Raw genomic sequence first — 5,850 nt, 5'->3', positions numbered from 1 at the left:
TCTGGAGCAGAGCTCTGGCCACTCTTGAACTTACTGAGACTGTGGAGTTAGTGAGAGATGTGTGGGTGCAGGGCTTTTCTGATTTTGCATATAATTTGCATACCAGTTCATGTGAAGAAAGAGAAGTATGCAAAGCAGGTAATTTTAAAACTGAAAGTACAGAGCTGAACTTTTACTTTAATCACATTTTTATCTATTCCCATGATGCATTGAGTTTTTCCTTACCAGTCACCTTTCTCACTCACTATGTGTTAACCCTTTAAGACCTACCATAGAACCAAGTCCGCCAGAGCTTATATTATGTTTGTACATGCTGTAGTGCCATTTTTGGGAGCATTTCAAGTTGCTATACATCAATACAACCATTACACCCCAAATTTTAATAATATGTATGCATTAAGTGCATAGTAACTACATAAATTGCAAGAAAAAGTGCAATAAAGTACAAAAAAATTGAAAATCGTTTTTGTTTTTTTTAACATATATTTCTAGTTAGAGAAATTTAAGAGGCTTATCCCTCAAAACTGTAAATACATAAAAGTTGCACAAAATAGTTTCCCACCACAGGAAATTTATTTTGAGTGTCTTCATAGTTTTATTTTTGAAATACACCAATTTTTAAAAGTCATAAAGTCAAACATAACTTTTAAAAACAGAAGTATAGGCTCATGAGGCCCTGATGGTAAAAAACTACATTTCCGCGAAAATGACATACATCACATCCGGTTTCGGGCAGGTAATGGCAGACATGCGATAGTTCACGCTGATGTCTATTCCAACGTAGGAAGTGTTAAGAACAGCTGATCGTATCAGCAAAGCGTGTTTCTGGAATATTATGTTTTTGTTGCGGCAAGCACTTTTTATGCAGTTTTTGCAAAGCTGTATGTGGAAGGAAACTGTGGCCTATGACAAGCTGATGGTATGAGATGTAAGTACAACTCCTCCGGTTTCATATGCAAAAAAAATTATTGCGCTGGGTTACCTGGTTGCAGTTCTACAGGGATTTAAAAGTAGTTGCGCAAAACGGAGTGTGTCCGCTCTGACTGGTTTTAAATGGTTAATGGACCTCTCTGCATTAACCTCTGTCTCTCTTCCACAGCATGTCTTTATCCTGTTTTCCTTCTCTCACCCCAACCGGTCGCAGCAGATGGCCCCGCCCCTCCCTGAGCCTGGTTCTGCCGGAGGTTTCTTCCTGTTAAAAGGGAGAAGTTTCCTTCCCACTGTTGCCAAAGTGCTTGCTCATAGAGGGTCATATGATTGTTGGGTTTTTCTCTGTATTTATTATTGTGCTATCTACTGTACAATATAAAGCGACTTTTGTTGTGATTTGGCGCTATATAAATAAAATTGAATTGAATTGAATTACAAAAAACATCACATGGTGAAGACAGGTCAGAGAGGTATAACAATGGAAAATGCACCACATGAGGAAAGATAAGGAGACACATCAAATTTACCAGGGAGGATATGAAAAGTGGCAGGTTAGCCTTCTTAGACTGTGAGATTTCCATCAGTAATGGGGGACATCTAAAAGCTGACGTGTACCGTAAACCTACACATACGGATCAGTATCTAAGGTTTGACTCTCATCATCCACTGGAGCACAAACTGGGTGTCATCAGGACGCTACAACACAGAGCGAACACCATCCCCACAGACACAGCAGCCAGGGAGGCAGAAGAACAGCACATCAAGAAGGCCCTGAGTAAATGTGGTTATCCCAGCTGGACTTTTGTCAAAGCGGGAAAGGCACCTAAACAAAGCTTTGGCCGTCCAGGAGAGAAGGACAACCGCTGCCCAGGCGAAAACCTGTAGTGATCCCATATGTGTCAGGAGTATCGGAGCAGTTGAGATGCATTTTTTCTAAACACCGGGTCTCTGTGGCTTTTAAACCCCAAAACATGCTGCACCAAAAAGTGGTCCACCCTAAGGATCGGGTCCCCCGACACAAACAGAGTAACATAGTGTACGCTGTTAAGTGCCAGGAGGATTGCCAGGATTTATACATTGGGGAAACCAAACAACCTCTGGCGAAGCGGATGGCACAACACAGAAGAGCTACCTCGTCAGGCCAGGACTCTGCAGTCTATTCACACCTACAGACCAGTGGACACTCTTTCAATGATGAGGATGTACACATCCTGGACAGGGAGGAACGCTGGTTTGAGGGCGGAGTCAAGGAGGCCATTTACGTGAAAAGGGAAAGACCATCTCTGAATCACCACCAGAAGGCAGCAGGTTCTGTAGCAGGAGTAACTGTGTTTAGAGTGTTTTAAAATGTGAAAGTATAGGCAAACTTTTAACATCTCTAAAACCTTCTCCTTCTCTTATCACAGCCCTCATAGATGTCTGAATAGTCTAAACTCACAAGTAACCATAATAGACCAGAAAAAGAAATCTTATTGATGCAAATCTTCTCTAACACCTTCACGTAGCAGGTATCAAACTAATGAGACACTTTTTCTCTTCCCGTTGACAAGAACTTGACATGGACTTGAATTCTCCATACTTACTGTTCGTTTTGTTGAGGGTGTCCAAATTACTAAGGTAGACCAAACAGGAGAACCAATGGGACACAGCTTTGTTTCACAAACAAGTGGAGCTGGGTACAGGGGGATGGCATGAGCTTGCTTGGGGTCAAGGGTTCTTCCAGGTCCAGGATAAAAGAAGTTCCATAAAAATTCTTATCCAGTCTAATTCATGCTCCTCAAAGTCTATCGATTTATTGGATTGTGAACATTAGAGTTCAGAGGGTTTCAGGGCTGCTGGGCATTCGTAGAGAACAAAATATTCCATCTATACTGTTGAAATGAATTTTTTAATATTTGTCACATAGAGCATTGCACAGTGCTTTACATGATACACAAGTCCCCCCAAAATAGTTCCACTTGCAGGGTTGTTGTTGGTTGTTGCTGTGTGTCTGTTCTGCTCCTACTGTCCTCTATATATCACAATGAGTACCAGCTCATAAAATATATGGCTCTTGAAGTACCGCCCTTATTGCCGACATTAAAGTACAGTAGTTTAGGCCTATTTAACACCATATACAGTTTACTTGAAACAATTTCATTTCATATATGAATGTTATTCATTTTAACGGTCAGAATGTGACAGGAGTTTAATAATAACAACTGTACTGCATTAAAACTCCACAGCAGGTGGGATATCCAGTCTTTAAGTGATGACCTGATGAAACTTGCTTCCGGGTCCAAACTACATTTATAAAGGCTGTTGTGTTTTTAACATGGTTTAATGCTTTGTATTTTTTTTTCTGTTTCATATGAACAAACCCCTCCTGGCATTCTCCTGGCTCCTGGGAGTTTCGGCATCCAGGCAATAGTTTCCAACTCACCAACGGTATCTCCCGGGCCATCAGCGTGACAGCACCGTGCCGTCTTTGCAGTTTTAAGGCTCAGGGAAACGCTCTTTAGCGGCCACGACCGCTGGCAAAAAGGAAAGGCTACTCTTTATAAAAAGGCAACCGTCATCACATTTTCTGACCAATCATAACAGCCCATTTCACACATATCTTTAAATCATCCTCTGCCGAGCAGCCTCTGAACCATGAAGAAACTTTCCTGAACTTTACACTGGTGTGTAGTGTTACACAGCATGATGTTTCACTGTGAGTCTGGAGTTTTCATCACAGTAAACCTGCATAACTCCTGTTGTTTTTTTAATATAGAAAGTAGAAGCATAGGTGGGAATAAACACCCCCCCCCCCCCCACAAAAAAAAACCCCAAACAAAAAAACAAACACAAACCAAAACTCATCTGTTATGAAAAAATTGTATAGTGTGTATAGTGCAGGTGGAGCGGTGCTGCCTTCAACATCCTCCTTTTATTATCTCACATTGTAGAGACTGTAATAAAAACACAGGGACCAGACTTGGTTTTTAGAGAGAAGTTTGGCAAACAAGGAAAACTGAGAACATTTTTTATTTTTATTACTTCACTTTTGTTTCATAGCAGCCACAGGATGGCACCAGAGTCCAGTTAAAAAAACAAAGTTTAAAATCTGTTTTTCTTCACACCCCTTCACGCTCTTCTTTATGTTTACATCCAAAATGTAATTTAAGGTCCCCACAGTTCCCACGGACAAACAAATCTAACTAAAATCTGCAGTGATGAATGAGCAGAGAACCCAACCCCAAATCCTCCAATCATGTACACCTGACATCAGAGCGGTGACAATGAACAGACCAACCAAGTTTTTTTTTCGTCTTTTTTCACGGATTAGAGCTGAAAGAAGAAATTCGTCTTGCTGGGAGCTATTTTCAGAAGCAGATTACATACTGCACTAAAGATTTCTTGCAGGTAGAAGGCTGGATTGACTCAAGATAAACTACACTGCATGTGTTCATTGTAATAAGACAACGTGACCACTGACTGAGCCCACTGACACACACTGCCTAAACAAATAGTCCGTGTTTATTTCCAAGAAACCTTTTGACATAACCTCAAAAAAGCGCGAGCTGGCAGTGGACTCCATAATTGGTCATAATGGCTCATTACCTGTGTGGACTCAGACTGTGGAGGCAATAGTAGATACAAAGAGTCAGCCACGCTGTTCAGCACAGAACTTACGGAGCATCAAAACTGCACACATTCCCTTTATCATCAAACTCTGATACACCTGACTGTGTAAAATCTGACATTAAAAATTTGAAATTAATCAGATGTTAAAGATTATTTTTCAAAAATGATTATCTAATAATTATCTAATAGAGGCAGTATCTTGGTTACATCTCTTGGATGAATGGATGACAGGGTGCTACAGCAGAGGCTTTCATCTGATTAATGCCAGATATTCATGGACTCATGCAGGGTTTAATTTTTACTGAAAGAATGTTAAATATCCAAATCCAGCTGTGTGGGTCTTTGTGCTGTCACTGTGAAATGTGGACTGTGCACCCCGCAGCTATGCAGGAGTTTCTTAAAGTGTCGCTTCAGAGACGTCTATAGCTTGGACACATAGTATTTGCACACTGTTATAATGATTATTTCTTTGCATCTCTGCAGTCTTTTATGATACATAAAAGTCAATTGCAAAACCCTTGAAATTGATCCAGTGGTTTGTGGTTAAAAAATAGCAGTTTTATAAGCTGAGGTTGTCCATTTTCTGACTTTCTTTATATTCTGATAGTTTGTAACAATCTGAAGTGCAAGAAGAATTGTGAAGTAATTTTAAAATATTGCTCGTAATTTGGGAACAACACCAGCTGCTTCCATGTCTTGCATTAATATTTTAATAACTTCTCTGCTTATTGACAATTGTTCCTCAGATAATTATATTATCTCTATTTGTACGATACGACGAAGGGAAAAACAGGGCACCCTTTTGAAAGTCTTTTAACATTTATTGTATTATTTATTTTTGCAAAATAGATGCATTATACTCTGTGCTTTTTCAAAGACAATGACACTTGGGGTTGAAATGAAAGCACTGGGGTGTAACATTATTGGAGATTATTATGAAGATATTAACAAATTGTACAGATATGAGTGTTTTGATATCTATATATAAATTTAGATGCACAGAAATGCCTGAAAGCAGTGGAATAAAGGAATAAAAAGATTTCAGATGATTAATTCAGGGGGTCCGTCTAGCCATCCATCCATTTTAACATTATTAAAATAAAGTCATGCAAGACTCAAATGCAACGTCGACAATAAAACACAGTGAGACATGGTCAAAGAAAGACTCTCTATAAGAAGTCTCAAGATATGAGCAAATGTATGTAAGGAGATACTGTAGCAGAAAGGCAGCTTCACATCTTCGCCATGTTGGCGATGACTGGAACAAAAAAACAGACAAACAAGAGCTTTAAGCTTTTCTGCAAATACGTG

This window comes from Oreochromis aureus, linkage group 9, assembly GCF_013358895.1.
Source record: "Oreochromis aureus strain Israel breed Guangdong linkage group 9, ZZ_aureus, whole genome shotgun sequence".
Taxonomy (NCBI): Eukaryota; Metazoa; Chordata; class Actinopteri; order Cichliformes; family Cichlidae; genus Oreochromis; species Oreochromis aureus.
This window is presented reverse-complemented; position numbering follows the sequence as displayed.